Consider the following 20,980-nt stretch of genomic DNA (forward strand, 5'->3'; position numbering starts at 1 on the left):
TTCTTCTCCTTCTATCCCTATGATTTTTAGGTTTGGTCTTTTCATGGTCTCCCAGATTTCCTGGACATTTTCTGCTATGACTTTTTTGCCTTTGGTATTTACTTTGACTGATGAAACTATTTCCTCTATTGTATCCTCTACACAAGAGATTCTGTCTTCCATCTGTTGAATTTTGTTGGTTTTGCTTGCACCTGTGTTTCCTATTCATTTATTCAAATTTTCTTTTTTCCATCATCCCTCTTTTTGTGTCTTCTTCATTGTTTCTAATTTGCTTTTCAGGTCTTCCCTCACCTGTTCAATAGCTTTTTCATGGTTTACTTTATGAGATTTCTTGATTTTTTTTCAATTTTTTATTTGTCTTTTCCTCAATTTCTTTATTGATTTCTTCCACTTTTTTTTTCTTGAAAGGCCTCTAGCAACTTTATGAAGCTATTTTTAAGGTTGCTTTCTTCTGCTTCTTCTACATTGTGATGTTCAGGTCTTGCTGTTGAAAGAGGGCTAGGTTCTGGTGATGCTGCATTGCTCTTTATGTTATTGTATTTTTGCCTTGATGGCTGCCCGTCTCCTCCTCTAATAGTTATAAGAGATCCCTGTGTCTGAGTCAGTTGCTATTGGTCCACTCTGTGCTTGTTGTGTCTGTGTCTCAGAGGCGCCTCTGATTCCAATCTTAGCTCTTGGTTTAAGTGGAGGTGGTAAATTCTCTATCTCAGGGAGCTGCTCTTGTCCTAACCCAAGCTATTTGATTCTATGACTCATGGACCTGCTCTTGGTCTTATCAGGACTCTTGGTCTAGTCAGAGCTAACAGATTTTGTGTTTCAGGAAGCCTCTCATGGTCCAATGATAGCTGGCAGAAGTTATATCTCAGAAAGCTACTCTTGGTCCAATAAGGTTTGGCAGATTCCCTGTCTCTAGATGTTACTCTTGGTCCAATGAGAGCTCTTGGTCCAATTAGAGCAATTGGTCCAATGAGAGCTGGCAGTTTGGTTTTAGTGTCTAAGGAAGATACTCTTCGTCAAATGAGAGCTGGTAGTCTTGTTTTCATGCATCAGGAAGTTATTGGGGTCACAGGCAGATGGGTTTCAGGGCAGGGTGTGGAACTTGTAGATTTCAGGGTCAGATGGGGGGTTTCCAGTTGGGGTGAGGCTTCCCACAGGAGTTTACCCTGCTGGCTAGCAACTGGGGCAGAGTTGCATGGGGGTTCCCCCTTAATCCTTCCTTTTATGAGTCATTAGTAACATTGACAAGAGTTATATGCAAAAATTAAATGTAATTAAAGTATATGTATTTCATTCACTTTGGAAGTTACTTGATGTACATATTGTGTCATACTTTTTTTGTATCAAATTCTGTGATTCAGAATGGAAATAGCAAGTTGCTTTGAATTTAATTGTTATCTATTATTTTGTCTGACTTTAGATGTGATTAATACATTTTTGCAAATGTAAAATTGTTTCATGTTCTTGAGGCTTGAAGGGCTCTTTCACCATAGTTTTATTCTTAATTTTATATTGGGTGGCCTTTGAATCTGTGTCTTAATTTGATGATTTCAGAGCTAATTCAGCTTATAGACAAGTTTGGAAATTAATTTTCTTTACCTAATGCAAATTGCATTAGTTTAACATATAACTCAAGTTCTCTTTATATTTTTTATTAGCAATACCAGCTTAATGTTGTCTTCAAATCAATTAATCTGTCCTGAATGAGATGCTCACAACTGTGAAAATTTTCTTTCTGAGGATATTTTTGTCTATACCAACATTTCTTTCCAACATGGATTAATTGTAAAACATATTCACACACACACACACACACACACACACACACACACACACACACACATGCATCTGGAAGTTGAAAATAATCAATTAGCTTCCTGTTTGGATAGAAAGGCACAAGTCTAATCTATAACAAGCATAGTTTGGTGTGGGGCTGTTTTGTACTGGTTATTAGTTGATTATGTTTGAAACATAGCTCTGTTTCCCTGTTTTATGTAAGGAAAGTAAATACATAGAGTAAGTAGGACTATGTGGGTATGTTCAGACTCTGAGGGATTTTAATTGTGGAAATGCAAGTTAATACTTGAGCATTTTCTTGCCTCAGTTGAACAGATGAACCACATGAAGACTCACACTCATCAGTAGGTTAAATTTTGGGAAATGAAGTTAATAAAATTTAACATGCATATGAATAAATAAATGAAAAAATGTTTATTATAAACTTAATAATCTTTCTTTCACAGAAATCTAATAAAAGAAAAATTAAAAGGGGTATTTTATTTCTTCATAAGTAATAATAGACAAAGCCACACACTTGGGGCTAAGCTTTTAAGTCTCTATTAGAACCATCTGACCTATGAACTCTCCGCAGGCCAATTTCCTATGGCAGTTCAGGGAGGAAAGATGCACCTCCTTCTGGACGAGCTGGAGCCCTTCAGAAACTTCTGCTTACAAGTACATTCACCCCTCTCTGTCTTTTTTTCTGGTGACTAGATTACAATGAACTGTTGTTATTTCAAATAGAGCCATTTTAGAGAAAATGGCCTGGCAGATGATAAAGGAAGACCATCCTTAAGGTTGAAGGTAGTGAGATTCATCTTAAATACTTCACAAAACCACTCATTTAAGCTATGTACAGATTCATGGAATTTTCACATTTAATTCTTCATGTATGTTTCCTATGTGAAAAACAAAATATGAAAGTAAGGAAATAGAGCTGATGCTAAGGAATGTGAAACATTTACACAGCAGTGTCTTGTCAGCTATCCAGTATCCCTTGTTTTAGCAAGATCGAGACATACACATCTGCTGCATAGTTTGATGCCAAAAGACTTTCATGGATGAAATTGGAAATTAGCATCTCTCCCTATATCAATTTAGTCACTTCACTGCCCCATGGAACATTTGAACCTAAGTTTGGGTTTTAAGAAGAATATATTTTGAGATATGGCTTTTTGAGTTTAAATGTTGATAAACTTGGGTATATGGCTGGCTGAGGGAAGGATTATGTGAAATGAAAAATCCTGCTAATTATTAGCCTTAAAATTTGTCATCAATGGCTGTGTCAAAGTTGTTTCCAGAAGTGTGGGCTCTTTCATGCAAGGGCATTCTGCCAGTCCCAAAGCAGAGGACAATAAAGGAAATATGGACTTTCTTCCTTCCCATACTGGCCAAAAGGATTTAGATCTCTCCTTCTGTAGTTACTAATTAATAGAAAAGGTGCTAGTTTTAGGGTTTTGATGGCTAGTACAAGATAAAAGAACAAGTATAACAATGCTAACAGAGTAGTTGATAAATAATGGCACAAGACAGCAGGTGTGTTTATCTGAGAAAAAGTGTCCAGATGCTCTGTGATTCATGTTTGAATAGTGAGAAAGAGAACAGAAAATGATTTGAGAAATTTCCAAATCACATGTGCCAGAATGTGTACACATGTACAAATATGTGTTGGCTGCTTGTGGATGTGAATACCTGGTGATATCTTGTTGGCATCGCCTTTTGGGAGAGAAATCTTTTCGCAGCTGTCTACAGGAGTTTCACGGATTTGTGCAGTCAACTTTTTGTAATGCTCCAATCTGAATAGAGCCAAATGATCCTTGTGGCTTTTGGATTTTGAAATTATTCTCACTTCCATTGACCCTGATTATAAGTGTTCTTCACTGTCTCAGGTGCTCCCCAAATGGGCTTTTCCACCTCTACCATGTTGGTTCATTGTACATGTCTGAGTTCCTGTCTGGGGTTGGAGTTTCTTACTAAATTAGTTTTGTGCCTGCCCGCCTTTGTACTTAACTGCAAATTTCTCAGTTCTTGCACCACAAAGACCCTTTAAACCTAGGACATTGACTGTAGCATGAATTATTAGAAGGTTTTGTTAATAAAAACAAACCTGGAGCCAGGTATTGGGTGAATGCTGGAAGATCAGAGAAGCAGAACAAGCCACAGCCACCTCACCTTGCCAATTCCTCAGCTGATCTTGTGTCCTCAGACTGGAAGCTTCTGAGTCCTCATCTAGAATAAATCTCAGCTGAACTGCTGCTTAGAGGCCTAAAAGCTTAACCAGCCTAGTTCCTGGTCCTCATGCCTTAAATATCTTTCTGCTTCCTGCCATCACTTCCTGGGATTAAAGGCTCTTGTTACCATACCTAGCTGTTTCCAGTGTGGCTTTGAACTCACAGAGATCCAGATGGATCTCGGCCTTTGGAATACTAGGATTGAAGGTGTGTGTGCCACTATTTTCTGGCCTCTATATCTAGTGGCTGTTCTGTTCTTTGACCCCAGATATGTTATTAGGGTGCACAATATTTTGGGGAAACACAGTATCACCACAATTGACCATCCTGGTACTTTAACAAGGGCATTTCTCCTCTCTGTTTGAACTTATTGTCCTCTTGTTTTCCATCTTGTGCATGGGCTGGCTTTTTGGCACCTGGGGACTATGCTGGGACACTTTGCTCAGCCTTGGTGTAGGGAGGAGGGGACTGGACCTGCCTTGACTGAGTCTACCAGTCTAGACTGACACCCCAGGAGAGACCTTGCCTTGGAGGAGGTTGATTGGGGTAGGAGGGCTGGGAGAAGGAGGAGGGAAGTGGGGGAATCCATGGCTGATATATGAAATTAAGTTAATCATAAAATTATATATATATATGTATATACATATATATACATATATATATATAATATTTAAGAAGCTTGCACAGGATATTCATCTGAGATTTCCTATTTTATAAGAATTACTATGCATAAGTTTGTATTTGGCAAAGGATTCTTTTTTTGAAGACTTCTTGGGTTTCAAAATGTAAAAAGCATTAATTAGTGATATTGGTAAGATACTAATATTACACTAACAGTACTATATAAATACACTATTCTTAATATACTAAAACATATATATATATATTATTTTATTTACTCTATTTTTTAAACAATGAACCACTAGCCTAATTAGGACTCATACTAGCTCTGGTTCTAATTTGGTGATGAAGAATGTCACACAATATCAATTTCTCCTTGTAAGCAAGTGTTGCAACTCTGGGGGAAAGGTATTCTGACTGTTGGCAGAGTCAGGCAATACCTTGAGCTGCTGCTAGGATAGCTCTGGCAGCTGGAGCTGCAATGGGACAGCTCAGCTCTAGAGGAAAAGGTATCCAGAGTGTTTGGGAGTCAGGCTATACCTGGAGTTGGGGTGTGATGGGGGATGGTCTCCCAGCAGGATATAGCAATCCTGCTCCTCTCCTGGAGAGCCTCTACAGCTAAGCTTTGCTCAGCCCCCACTTAAGGGGGCTTGCCAGCACAGCTCTGTTTCTCTGGCCTGTGGTATTGTGTTCCCCCGAAATATTGTATGTTCCCCAAAATAAATTTATCTGGGGTCAGAGAACAGACAGCCACTAGAACAGAGTCAGAAATGGTGGCTAGAAAATGGGTCAGAGCAAGCCATAGCAGAAATGGGCAATGGTGATGCATGCCTTTAATCCCAGCACTTGGGAGGCAGAGCTAGCTGGATATCTGTGTGTTCAAGGCCACTTTAGAAACAGCTATGGTGACCCACGCCTTTAATCCAAGAAACCCAGCTTTTAATACCAGGGAGTGACGCAGAAAGTAGAAAGATATGTAAGACATGAAACCCAGGCACCAGAGTTAGTTAAGCATTTAGTTAAGCATTTGCCTGGTTCAGCATTTGGCTGGTTTAGCGTTCAGGCTTTGGAGCAGCACAGTTCAGGTGAGATTCATGTGGAAGAGGACTCAGAAGCTTCCAGCCTGAGAAAACAGGATCACCTGAGGAACTAGCAAGGTGAGGAAACTGTGGCTTGTTCTGCTTCTCTGATCTTCCAGCATTCACCCCAATAACTGGCCTCAGGTTTGATTTTATTAATAAGAACTTTCAAAATTACTGCTACACTGGCCCAAGATGTTGCTTCTGTAGCTTCACTCTGCTAAAGGGGAAACCCCTGCAGAAATGGAGTATCTGCTCCTGCTCCACACAAAAGTTGTTACTTTTACTGCTCCGCTTTGCTCAGTCTCCACTCAAGTCCCAGCAAGGTTCTTCTGTTCAGCTCTGCTGTGCTAAACCCCACTAAGGGAATGTCTCTGCAAGTTTTATTTATTTATTTATTTATTTATTTATTTATTTATTTATTCATTCATTCATTCACTCATTCATTCATTCATTCATTCATTTATTTATTTTTATGCTCAGTCCACCAAGGTATGTCTTAGCAAGTTTCTTCTTCTCTGTGCCTGTAAATGAAGATCTTCATACCATAAGGCAGTGTGGCTTATATAGAATTTCTTAGGGGTGGAGTTTCTCCAGGGATTGGTCAGGTTTTTTTTTTCTGCTCAGGAATTGGTTACTTTGTTGGTCAGGGTAGAGATGGCCCTGCATATTTCTTTCACTGGTTCTGATTCCAGAGACAAAGTATATTTCTTTGGCACTTGTTTCAGAGTCAGGGCATGTTTCTTTGGTTCTGGGTTCAGGGATAAAGTGTTTTTTTACTGGCTTGGGTCCCCGAGCTATGCTGTCTTTCTTTCACTGCTTCTGAGCTCCAGGGTCAAGATGGGTTTCTTTAGCCTGCCCCTTTTTCCTACACCCCTTTTAAATGTATTGCAATATTCTTACTTAGTAGTTGTCACAAATATTTAAAAATGAGGTATAAGTTTTAATTTAACCAGTTTTAGTTGTAAATTATGTAATGTAATCTGAAAATATGTGTTTCTAATATTACTAGGATTTTGGCTATAGTTTTGGCAGTGAATTGAAAATCTATAATTGGAACCATTATGGAAAATAAAATAAATATGGTTGTTTTGAAATTTCCAGATCACTTGACAAGTAAGCATTAAGGTAGCCCTCATATTTAAAAGACTGAAAAACTGGTATTGTCAGGAAAAAGATGTATTAAGAAAGTAATTTTGCTGGGCGGTGGTGGTGCACGCCTTTAATCCCAGCACTTGGAAGGCAGAGCCAGGCGGATCTCTATGTGTCCAAGGCCAGCCTGGGCTACCAAGTGAGTTCCAGGAAAGGTACAAAGCTACACAGAGAAGCTCTGTCTCGAAAAACCAAAAAAAAAAAAAGGATTTTTTGCTAAGTAGTAAGGATTTATGTTGTTTGAGAACTCTATTCATTATTGAACACCAAATTTGATATATTCTACTATCCTTGGTTTCTCTCAGTTGTTAATGTTCATGATTCAATCTCCAAGGAAACATTTTTTTCTACAAAATGGTGATGACCATAGAATCTGCCACCAGATTTATCTGTACCACATTAAGTAAACTTCTTAGTTTCCTCCTGTCCAAATTTTCTTATCTGAAAAAATTGTGACTGTATATATACAAATACCTCATTGAGTTCTTCTGAAAATTGAGCTAATATACATGATGTTCCTAGAGAAACAACTAGTACCAAAGGGAATATTTATGAGCCATGACTATTATTATTATTATCATTTATGAAAAAATGTTCCAGGTCATTTTGGTTGGCAAAAATGCTGTGGCTTATGACAACTTGAAAAATATATTTATAGGTTATTGTCTCTATAAAACATGTTTTTTCTGATACTAAACAAAGAAGTCCAAAAATTAGATATGGGGGTAAATTACAGTGCAATTCATAACCATGGCCCCATATTTCTAAACCTCATTTATATGTATATTTTTTCTTATCATGAAAGAAATATATTTGTGGTGTATTTAGGAATATATATTAGGAATATGTATGTATATATTATATAATTAAACATTAAAGAAAGGCCAAGGCCATGGATTTGTGAGTGAGTTGAGAGGGGTCAACATGGGTTGGGCTGGAGGGAGAAAAGAAAAGGGGAAATAATATAAGTATACTTTAATTTAAAAAAGTATTACATATAATATAAATTAGGAGTTCATGTGAGATTGAGGCTTTCTTTTGTGAGGCATTAAACATGGCCTTGTGCATATTTAGGCAACTTTCATGAACTGACTTGTTAATAATTGCAATGAGTGTTATTGGTTCACTCTCTGTGAGCTCCTATGAGCCCAGGTTAGTTGTTCTGTGGGTTTTCTTGTGTAGTCCTTGATCCTTCTGGCTCCTATAATCCTTCCTCCCTCTCTTCAGCAGGATTCCCCAAACTCAGCCTAATGTTTGGCTGTGGGTCTTTGTATCTGTTCCCATTAGTTGCTGAATGAAGCCTCTCTGAAGCAAACTGAGCTAGGCACCAATCTATGAGTACAGCAGAATATCTATTAGGCATCATTACACTGACTTATTTTTCTCCAGTCATGTTTGGTTGTATTCTAGGTCTCTGGGCCATCCAGTCTCTGGGTCCTGGCACTCCAGGCAGTGTCACAGGTAGGCTCATTCTGAACTGTGGGACTCCTCACAGTGGGAGCATGGGCTGTCTCTGACTCTTTGACTCACATTTGGGACCTTATTTTTCATATTGGGTCACCTTGCCCATACCTTGACTTCAAAATTTAGATATAAGGATAAGTTGCTTTGGAAAAGAGTCTCTGCTTTTGTTTCCACAGAAAGCCAGAGGCTATGGATTTGTTCCAGATTAACATACATCAGGTTTGATCAGCCAAGACTACCTGAAAGGTCTCCAATGACACCAAGGCCCAGATGATCCAACATCCAGAATGGTTTCAAGGCAACTGGCTCCGAGGTTCACCCTCACGGACTACGGCATAATCCTAAAATTTTCTTTGTGTCCCCATAAGATACAGCACCCCCCTCCAGCAGGAAGTAGTAAGAAAAACTATTCTCAGCTGGCTTTGGAGATAGAATTGGCTCACTCCTTCTCTAAACCCAAGCACATTGTTAAAATAAAAGGTTAAGAGCTTCTTGTGTCCCAAATCAGAAGAGCCCTCTGGTGTGGGACAGAGAAAAACCACTATTTTATTTAAAACAGGTTGATTATAAATGCAATCTCTTTCTAAAGATAAAAAGGGGATATGATACAGATATGATAGGATGAAAGGGTAGATTAATGAACTTACTTCTAAAAGAGCAACAACTCATTTAAAATGTTTTACATTAGTATAGATTTTAGTCTATTGATACAAACTTAAAGTTAATTTTGTTATTCTGTGTGTCTATTTCTAATCATGTTTAAGGTATTATGTTTGTGTAGCTCATTTTAAATTGAAATGAATAATTAAAAATAGATTAATAATTAGTCATCTATGATAATCATACTTGTAGCCATGTTAGTTAAGTCTTCTAGATATACATAGAGATATTTCAGATAGATAGGTAATCTTCAAATACTTCAAAGACCTACAGAATATGGCATTTAAAATACTTTTAAAATTTAGACTTTCTGGACAGTGAGAGACATGTCTGCTCCTGGCAGCACTGATTTACTTCAGAGAGGAGGATGGGCATTGAAGACACTTCAAATCTTATCTTCACCTTGGCAAAAATAGCCATTTGGGCAAGAAACTGTTCTTGCCTGGACTGCTTGATTGACTGGACATACAGGACCCATAGAAAGGTGACCACTAAACTTTGCTTGACAAAATGGCCCTTCAGGTTCCTGCTTTGCAGAGGAAACTGCCAGACATTCTACAGGACACTGAGAGAAGTGACCAAGAGACTCTAGCCCTGTGGGCTGAAGACAAATGCCCCAACTTTACAAAGGAATATTAGGTGACTGTCCAGGCTGCCAGCTGTCTCTGTCTACTCTTGCAAGACTCCTGTAAAATGCTTGCATCCTTCTCCAGGTTCTCAGGTAATATTATATCTTTCTGAGGTCTTTGATGTGGTTGAAGGCTAGATAGTTATAATTTCCTCAGTCATGATAAAAGATAAGTTAGATATAAAACCTTAGACTCACAAATATAAGATAGATAGGATATCTTCTTTAATATTGTAACTGTAATTCTTGCTTGATAATTGTTTTGTTATATATAATTGTACTATGTAAAAGTTAAAACCTTCCTTAAAGAAAAAAGAAAAGGGGAAGTGCTGTGGATATAGCTCTGTGTAAATAAAGTTCTGACTGGCCAGTGGCCAGATAGGAAGTATAGGTGGGACAAGAGAGAAGAGAATTCTGGGAAGTAGAAGGCTGGGGATAGACACTGCCAGCTGCCACCATTAAAAGCAACATGTAAAGAAATTGGTAAGCCACAAGCCATGTGGCAAAGTATAGACTAACAGAAATGGGTAAATTTAAGATAGAAGAAGTAGATAACAAAAAGCCTGCCACAGCCATACAGTTTGTAAGCAATATAAGTTTCTGTGTGTTTACTTGGTTGGGTCTGAGCGACTGTGGGACTGGCGGGTAAGAGAGATTTGTCCTGACTGGGCCAGGCAGGAAAACTCTAACTACACCTTCCTCCCTCTCTTCAGCAGGATTCCCCAAACTCAGCCTAATGTTTGGCTGTGGGTCTTTGCATCTGTTCTCATTAGTTGCTGAATGAAGCCTCTCTGAAGTAAACTGAGCTAGGCACCAATCTATGAGTACAGCAGAATATCTATTAAGCATCATTACACTGACTTATTTTTCTCCAGTCATGTTTGGTTGTATTCTAGGTCTCTGGGCCATCCAGTCTCTGGGTCCTGGCACTCCAGGCAGTGTCACAGGTAGGCTCATTCTGAACTGTGGGACTCCTCACAGTGGGAGCATGGGCTGTCTCTGACTCTTTGACTCACTTTTGGGACCTTATTTTTCATATTGGGTCACCTTGCTCACCCTTAATAAAAGGCCAGGTGCTTAGTCTTACTGGTACTTGACATGACATGTTTTGTCGATATCCATGGGAGGACTGACCTTTTCTGAATAGAAATGGAGGGTGGAGGAGTGGATGGGGGTGGGCAGAGGGGAGGTTGGTGGGAGGGACTGGGAGGAAAGGAAGGAGTGGAAACTGTGGTCAGAATATAAAATAAGTATTAAAATATATATAATAAATATAAAATAAATATTGAAAAATAAAACGCAAAAAAAGCACTTGAACCTACATAATAAACTTATGTTAATAAAATACATAAACTATCTAGGGTTGGGTCCTCATAAGACTTTCTCCTTCTGTGTTAGCATGTGTTTTGGTGTCATGCTTGATGAAGTCTTGTTTAGGCAGCATGTTGTTGAGACTTCTGGGATGTAGATTCCCTGATATTTCTGGGAGACACAATACCACAGCAGATATCCAGTTGCTCTGGCTCTTACAGTCTTTCTGCATCCATCTCCACAATGATTCCTTTAAATATAGGTGTTGCTTTGTAAAGGTGTCAATTGGAGTTGAGTACCATACTTTCTCTGCATTTTGACCAGTTGTGGCTTTCTGTAATGGTTTCTGTCCATTGCTAATATATTATTTTTGTTGAGAGATGATAATTATACTTATTGTGATATACACATGTGTATATATATACCAATCTCACACAAACTCTTAATTTATATTATAAGCAATTTAACCTCAAATAACTGTGAAAGGCTCAAATCTGTGAGGCAGAGGGGTGAGGCTACATGGGTAGGGCTAGAATCAGTGAAGAAGGGGAAATAATACAATTGTATTTTAATTTTAAAACCATGTATATATAGTTTGTGTGAAATTGAGGTTTTGTTTTGTGGTACTGGGTATTGAACAGGCATTGTGTGTATTGGGCAAGTGCTCTTTGCTGACCCATATCCATAGCCTGGATTCCATTTTAAAAAGCCCATCCCACTAATAATTTGAAAGTCTTTGAATCTCACTGGTCTAAAGAAAATAGTGTGTTTCTTAGGGTAATAATAATTATAATTTTTATTTATTAATTGAAAATTATATACATGTACGCAATTATCTTGAGCCTACCTACCCTTCACTTCCTGCCAATTCTTTCCCACCCTGCTAGAACTTCCAAAAAGGCTCTTAAGATAATGTAATTTTTATAAATGTTTATTTTATCTACAATTTCATTTATACAAGAGCCCAAATGGTACAGGGATGGCTGTCTGTGTTTTACTGTTGAAAAAAAGTGAAAGCTCAGTAAGGTACATAGCTCTGCTTTTACCATGGACTTCAGATAATCTTAGGCTGTACTGGCTGGTTCTGTGTCAACTATACACAGCTGGAGTCATCAGAGAGGAAGGAGCTTCAGTTGAGAAAATGCCTCCATGAGATCCAGCTGTAAGGAATTTTCTCAATTGGTGATCAATAGGGGAGGGCGTAGCCCTTGGTGGGTGGTGCCATCCCTGAGCTGGTGGTCCTGGGTTCTATAAGAAAGCAGGCTGAGCAAGGCATCGGAAGCAAGCCAGTAATTAGCAACCCCTATGACCTCTGCATCAGCTCCTGCCTCCAGGTTCCTGTTGTATTTCAGTTTCTGTCCTGACTTCCTTCAGTGATGAACAGCAATGTAGAAGCCAAATAAACCCTTTCCTCCCAAACTTTTATTTAGTCACAGTGTTTTAAGGCAGAAATAGAGACCCTAAATAAGACAATTTTATACTGGTTGACAAGAATATTTTAATTTAAAGCCAAGATTCTAATCCAACTCATTATTCTTTATGTAATATCTTTTTAAATTGACCTTAGCACTAGTCCAAATGGTTCTATTGTGGAGCTAGGGACCTTTTCTCCAAGTGCACCTGATAAAATCGTTCATGACAAAGGTGTAAAAGACTTTCTTACAGGAGTGTGCTCCTTTCTGTACCTCAGCTTCCTATTGCGGTGTGGAATATTGGAGAGATGGTGTAATAAACTTGATTGTGAACCACAGAAAAGTTAATTGGCCTTTTCCTAGCCAAGGAGTTTTCTAATTTATCACCAGTAGAGAGCACTATAACATTAGAATTAAAATAGAAGACTTTGCAGGAAGAAAGGATTGTATCACAATTTTACTACAAAGGCTGTATTAAAATGATTGATTTTAAACAAGCATGAGAAACCCATGTAATAGTAGATCATTTATAGCAGTTGAATCTTTTTAGAACAGTAATCCAAAACCAGCATTTAAATGAAATATCTATATTAAAAAGAAGTAGACATTGTTTGCTTAAGTTAAATTGAAAACAGAGAGGAAGGAGATTCAGTTGAGGAAATGCCTCCATGCAATCCAGCTGTAAGGCATTTTCTCAATTAGTAATCATTGAGCTCTGTTGTGAATTAGAACCTAGGCTTGTTTGACTTTTCCTTGAATACCTTGCTTCCAAACCACTGCTAGAGTGTTCTTAGTATAGAGCTCTTTTTCATTTCTCACTCTTGTGTTCATGTCAGTCTCCAAACATACAGAAGTATCTTCATTATTTCTCTACATATTATCAAGCTTCATTCTGCTTCCCTTTTTTGGTCTTAGAATTTGTGGCAGTTGGATTTCCTTAAAACGTTTTTCCTGGTTGTAAATATGAAATCCACCTTCATTTTCTAAGTAGCCTTCTGTGTATTTAGATACTTTAGAAACATGAAGTAAATACAAGTCAGTGCCCATAGCTGATAGGGTGAAATATTGGTGTTTACTCATAACCTGATTACAGTATTTTCCTAGTCTAAACACTCAGATGAGTCACACAATGGCTTTCATGCTGTGAAAAGCTTTGAAATGGATCTGCCTTAAAGACAGATGCATTTACACTTCATATGTTTTCCATCATTTTTCTTACCATTTTGCTGGCTTTTCAAACAAGATGTATTTAAACAAATTCTTCCCTCACAGCCATTTTATGCTCTGATTTCACCCTGCTGTGGAGTCATGACACAAAATTGGTGATAGCATGATTGATCATTTTACTGACAGTGTAATCATGAGCACTGGGAAGAAATTTTGCTTTATATCTAGGAAGAGGAGAGACTGCAATGGAGAGCTATTAAAACACAAATATCTAAAATGAAACAGAGATCAAGCTCATAGGATGACTTTTAAGTTTGGACACATCTCCCGCATCCACTAAGAAATATGCTTTCCCTCTTCAGTTTTCTTTCACAGTTCAAGTTTTCTTAAAACTGGTTCTTTCAAAGGTCTTCTACATTACCCTCTCCTCAGAGAATATAAAGAACAGTTCCATTACTCCCTTTAGAAAAATAGCCCTTTCTCTGAATCCTAATTCCTCATCTACCTGAGTGAGAGATTGTAAGCAGCATCTGTAGTAACACTTGCATGTTAGATGAACCCTATTCTGAAAACAATCACGTTATGGGTTACATTTGTACAGGAGCCATTATGTAGACTTCTTGCCACAGGCAGAGCTTAGCTGGCTAACCAAGCATGCTGCTTGGCTAACAGAGGTGAGAGAGTGATGATTTTGTATTTTAAAGAGTGCAAAGATGCTAACCCTACATATGAAGTTTGGGTCTCCTAAGCATAAGTGCTGTCATTTTAGTTCTCCTGGGTGGAATTGTGTTTGATAACAAGTCATGTTTTTATATATAGTTTATATGCCTGTAAAACAAGAAAGGTATTTTGTGGCCTTCAATAAGTTTGTAATTGGGGGTTACCATAACTTTTTTGTTTTTAAATGTAAAGTTTGGCATATTAAGGCCCTTGACAAAATAATTTACAGATAGTGGTGACATCCATTGAATATCAAATGCCCTTGCTCAGAAAATATTAGTGTCAACATAATCATGATAGAAGATTGTATATTAAGAAAATTTCAAGTTAATTGTGCTCAATAACCAATGACGTGGTGGATGTAAACAATTGTTACGTACTCTAGAATCTCATCATCACTGACATAGTATTTTCAATCTTACATATTTTAATCTACTATTTGGGACTGACAGTTTGCATATATGTGAACATAAAGTTAAGGATGTAGCACAGGTTAACTGATAAGTCATATTGTAAAGAGATTGCTCTTTACAGCCCTTTGTAATTCACATTTCTTCTTGTTCAGTGGTCCAAAACTTGCTTATTCTTTTTGCTTCATATTTGACTGATTATCACCTTTTCATAGTAGGGCTTATGAATAACAAACAAAAAGCATGGACATGAACAAAGAAATTAATCAGAAACTCCATCTGTAAGGATGGCACTCAGATCTGATGAGTGGTCTTTTTATACGTAAATTTTGCTCCTTTTACAACTCAGTCTCCTTACCCTAAAATCCTTTTGATTTTTTTTTTTCAGTATTTCCTGATTTTTGTGTTCCTGTGCTACATATCACAGAGCTTCAAATAAATCTTTGGGTCCTATCCTCTTAACATATAGATTTAAGTCCTGGATGTCAATAGTTGTAGATGATTCTTAAATCAATTCAATGTATTTTTTGTTGGAAAGATCTTGTACTATACAATAATAGAAGAGCTGGAACAAGAACATGCCATATGGGCCTCCAAACGTCACACAACCCTCTCTAAACAGTACGTAGCATGGAACTTGGCATTAAATGCTCTGGACCAGGGCCAATGTGTTCAATCACTGGCAGTACTAGAGACACTTTGGTGAATCATAGATTCACTATTACCAAGAAGGTTCATGGCTCCATCCTAAGGGTGGTATAGCAATGTATTATATAGCAAGATATACAGAGAAAAAAAATATATCTAGAACTATATGGAATGGTCTTTTCTGTCACCCCTTGCAGTTGTACAAACATACTCATTTGCTCTATCTTCAACATTTGTAGACTAAAATTTCTGTTTGCTTCAGTTATATGATTTTTGATGTCCATTTAAACTTAACTTTTGGAAAATTCATTACATCATTCTAAATATCAGGAAGTCCCACCTTTCAGGAAATTTTATTTTAGTCATTAATTTATCTGTCAAGATGAAAATACCAATTTCCCTATTATATTAATTTTGCTGCACTTTTGCCGTCAGTACCTATGGATTACTTTTAGAACAAAACGAATGTAATTCTACATAATTTGTATCATTTGATCTTTTTTTGTAGCACTAAGAATAAAATGTATGGCTTTGAAAGCAGTGGGCTAAATCTGCAACCATTAGTTGAATTTTAAAAATTGTGATAAAATGCATATAACTTTTACAAATTAAATCATTTTTCAAAAATTAAAAAAAAATATTTGTTTTTATTTTATGTGTATGGGTGTTTTCCCCTGCATGTGTATCAGTGCACTATGTGCATGTAGCACTGATGGAGGCCAGAAGAGAATGATGGATTCCCTGAAGTTACAGACCATTGTGAGCTGCCATGCTGGAAATTGAACCTGGGTCTTCTGGAAGAGCAGCCAGTGCTCATAAACACTAAACTATATCTCTAGCACCCTCTTTTAAAGTATATATTTTAGCACATTCAGAATATGGTAATAACAATGATTACTTTGTGCTTCCAGAATATTTTCATCACCCTATATAAATTGAGTGGTTCTTCCCTGGCACAGACATATCTGATGGAATGGCAGAAGTCATAAAGCCAGCACAGCTGCATGAGAAAGATCCAGCAAAGCTGAACCACATGATGGCTGCCATGCCACCTTTGGTTTTCATCTCTACCTGTTACATACTTGGGGCACTTTTAATATTTGTACAACTTGAGGATATTGGGTTGACGGAAATTTCTTTATGAATCATTTATGCCTTCTCCCAGGAATGCTGCTTCTAAGCTCACCCAGAAAAGTCTTGAAGATACTATCCCCCCCCAACACACACACCAATTTGAGAGAGATATTCTTATCTACTTGAAGGTCTTCTTTATGCCTTGGAGGTTGACACATAAAGAAGCCAGAGGTCTCTTCATGAGGCTATGAGACATTCTTGAAACATTTGTCCCTGTACTTACACTGGAACAAGATATTCAAAACAAGGTAAATTCAAAAAGGTCAACAAGATCTGGTGGGCTAGAGGAGTTGGCCACAGCTAAAATTACAAGCCTCTTCCCACTGTACACTCAGACCATAAAACTCTGCTCCACATAGAGACATATTGATAAGCGAAGTACAGAGTGGAAAGATGATAAAAGTATAAGAAGTCAGGACCTCCCTCTCTTAAAAGTTAGAGCCACTATAATGTTAAAGAACAACAGAATGTCAAATTCTACAAAGATATAAAATATAAACATTGTATTATACCAGGATTTGAATAAAAACTGCAGCAGATTTAGCCTGAGGATTTTCTCTGAGCAATCTGACCACTAAGAGTCATACACTACCTGAGACATGGCAAAATGCCCAGGGTGACTTGAACATTTTGTTTTGGTGTCCTTGAAGTAACCAAAGCTACTAGCATGAGAACAGGCTGTCACATGCCTCTAGTTTCTCAAAAACTGAGTTATGGGGTTAATGAGTAAGAATGATAACTCTGTTTACTAATGATGTCAAAACCTGAGGGAAAATGATTGGAAATGATAACTCTGTTGTGTCATAGTTCATTAATGATGACTAAAAGATGAGCAAAAGAAGTGAAACACATGTCCAAAATAAAAAATAATATGATCTATGTTTTGGAACATCATGAATGTATCTCTACTTACTAAATTCTGTATAAATAAAGCCTATGAGAGATACAAGTTGTCAGAGTAGGACAAGCCATACCTAGATGCGCTTCCTCCCTGTCCATCTCTCCCAAAACAAAATTAAAAAGTATCCCATGTCTGATTCCTCTGTTGCCGCTCTTGCATCCACCTATTTTTAGACCCTGCCCTCATCTGGAGCTGGACTCTGGCAGCTAGCACCCAAACAGCAGGATCTGAAGATAAGGTAAGTATCCCCCCCCCAGCAGTTTCGGTACAAAAAGGACCTCACTAAGGGTGCTGCAAACCCCCTGATATAAGAAATATAGGTTAATTACAACATTAATAACTTTTATTATTTTCCTTTTTTAACATTGTATTTTTATATTCTCAGTGGATATATTTCTTTTTTTGCTATAAATGTTACCTCATAGTGCTACACCATTAGTGTGTACATGAAATGTCATATACCAGCAGGGATTGGTGAAGGCTTGATGATGAAGGAGACACTGCTTGAGTACTATATATTTATATAGTATCCCTTTAGTATCATTTCTTTAGTATTTGCTTCCAGGGTGTTTTATCCTTTGTTTTGTCACTTGCTTACTGTCTTCCAGGCTCAAGGCATATTTGCTTTAATAGGTGTATATAGAAGACTATTTGAGTTAAACCATCCTATTGTTTGTGTTGTATCCTGAATCTTTCCCCAAAGCTTTACTGAAATATAATTGACAAATTAAACATTATTTTGATGTACAATGTTTTTTTAAGATAAGTATATGTTGAGAAATGATTACCATGACCAGGCAAAGTAACATGTACCTCTTCTCATGATTTTCTTTTTATTCCTATGGAGGGAATATTATATACATATATATGTACATGTATATTATCTAAGAGTATTCAAGTATGCAACTAATTGTAATTACTACATTGAACAACAGACTTCTACAACTTAGTGCTTCTGCTAGCATAGAATTTATACCCTTTGATCAACATTTCACAAATTTTCAACACCTACCTCAGCCCATAATAATCATCATACTACTCTCTGCCTCTCAGCTCAATGTTTTTAGATCCCACATGAGAACATGTGCTTTTGTCTTTCTGTGTCTGTCTTGTTTCACTTAATATAACATCCTCCAGGTTTATTTGTGTTGTCACAAATGTTAGGATTTCATACTTTGGAAAACTTGAATAATCTCCACCATCTCCACTTATATATTATGTGTGATATTTTCTTTATTCATCCATCTAATTAGTGGGTTAGATTCAGTTTTGGTAGATTTTATATCTTGATTATTGTAAATCTACAAGATGTGGAAGTGCATTTTGAGGAAAATATTTGTATTTGCCCATTTACAACTCCAATGCTCTCAAATCATGCCCACTTACAATCTTTATTTGAATGATAAGCTATCTGATAGATGAATACTGAAATGACATCAGCTTAGTAAGTTGTTTCCTTGGGAATATTTACATTGTTTTATGTGATTATTATTTTATTCTTTTTTCCTTTTTTATTTATTATATTTGTGTTTTAATTTTACACATCAGCCATGGGTTCCCCTGTCCTCCCCCCTTCTTCCCCCGCTACCAACTTCTCCCCAGCTCCTCCCCTCCATTCCCATCTCCTCCAGGGCCAAGACTCCCCTGAGGATTCATTTAAACCTGGTGGATTCAGTACAGGCAGGTCCAGTCCCCTCCTTCCAGGCTGAGCAGTGTCCCTGTGTAAGCCCAAGGTTCATGTATATTATGAAACATGATCATAGCTGCTTCTTGTTTCCCACTCCAGCTCTGGAAATTCATCCCAATATGCCCCTTTCTTAACTTCTTGTACTTGCTTTTGATCACCCACAAAGTCAGTCCAGCCAAACTTCCAACACAGGTTGGGTAGATGCTCTCCTTGCAAAGGAACTATTGAAAATTGGTTGCTGTGAGAGTAGGGAGACTTATTCTTTTTGAAGATGTGACCACTGGTAAATTTCCCATTCCATAACAAAGCCTAAAAATGTAAGTATCCTCAATGTCTGTGCTGCCAATTTTAGGGCTTTGTTGTCTATAACAATTAACTGGGCTGGGCGGTGGTGGCACATGCCTTTAATCCCAGCACTTGGGAGGCAGAGGCAGGCGGATCTCTATGAGTTCGAGCCAGCCTGGACTCCAAAGTGAGTTCCAGGAAAGGTGCAAAGCTACACAGAGAAACCCTGTCTTGAAAAACAAAAACAAAACAAAACAAAACAAAACAAAACAAAAACCAAAAAACCAAAAACCAAAAACCAAAAACAAAAACAAAAACCAAAAACCCAATAGGAGTTGGGGATTTAGCTCAGTGGTAGAGTGCTTGCCTAGCAAGCCCAAGGCCCTAGGTTCAATCCTCAGCTCAAAAAAAAAAAAAATCCCAATTAACTGAAATACTTGAACTTAAGTAGGAATTGTGGCTAGTAGCCTGTTCTAAACTTGATCTGGTTTGAGATTCTAGTTCTAAATAAAACTAAGATAAATCCTAATTTTCCTCACTAATTCTTTTCCAATTCTTAACTGTTCTATAACTAAATAGACATTGACAGCAAAATGATACACTGTTTTAGGTAAATTTACTTCATATAGACAAGTATGATATTTACAACTAATCAGGGGATAGGATATGAACCAACTTAATGTGCTTTTTAACTTCTTGCTTTCTTGTAGAAATGAAGGTGGTAAGTAGTTTCTCTCTTAACTCTTCAAGGGTTTTCTAGCTTGGACTGAAAATACTAAATGAGTGTTAGTCAATTTGTTTAATGTCTTTTATTATGAACTTATATTAAGAAAATAAATCTATTCTCATCAGAGAATAATTTGTTAGTGTGATGAATTCAGGGGCAAGTACTGGTATATTCTTTATTTTTTCCAAGGGAATTTATATGTGGAAAAATCCAAGAATTTTTTACAACTATATAACCTAAGATATAAACTTTTGCTCTGTATTTTATAATGGAGTATTTATTATCTTACCACAAATATAATGAATGGAGATTGTTTCTCCAGTTGTGAGGATAAATATGCAATGCAATTATGTGCATGAATTTCTCTTAGTTCTTTAAAAGTCCTTTTTATCAGAAGACTAATGTAGTCAACACAGAATAAAACAGTTTAGGTTTGTCTTCTTTGGACTGAAATGGAGAAACACTTTTGAAATGGAGAAGGATGAACTATCTAAGTATTTTGTGTGGTGGGTATTGTGTTCCCTGAAATATTGTGTGTTCCCCGAAATAAACATATCTGGGGTCAGAGAACAGACAGCCACTAGAACAGAGCCAGAAATGGTGGCTAGAAAATGGGAAGAGTAAGCCATAACAGAAGTCGGGTGGTGGTGGTACACACCTTTAATCCCAGCACTTGGGAGACAGAGCTAGCCAGATATGAGTTCAAGGCCACTTCAGAAACAGCTAAGCATGGTGACCCATGCCTTTAATCCCAGGGAGTGGGGGCAGAAAGAAAAAGGTATATAAGGTGTGAGGACCAGGAACTAAAGAGAAAAAAAAAGCATGTAGTTAGTTAAGCTTTGGAGCAAGACAGTTCAGCTGAGAGCCATTGGGATGAGGATTCAGAAGCTTCCAGCCTGAGGAAAAAGGATCACCTGAGGAACTAGCAAGGTGAGATAGTCGTGGCTTGTTCTGCTTCTCTGATCTT

This window comes from Onychomys torridus, chromosome X (genome assembly GCF_903995425.1).
Source record: "Onychomys torridus chromosome X, mOncTor1.1, whole genome shotgun sequence".
NCBI lineage: Eukaryota > Metazoa > Chordata > Mammalia > Rodentia > Cricetidae > Onychomys > Onychomys torridus.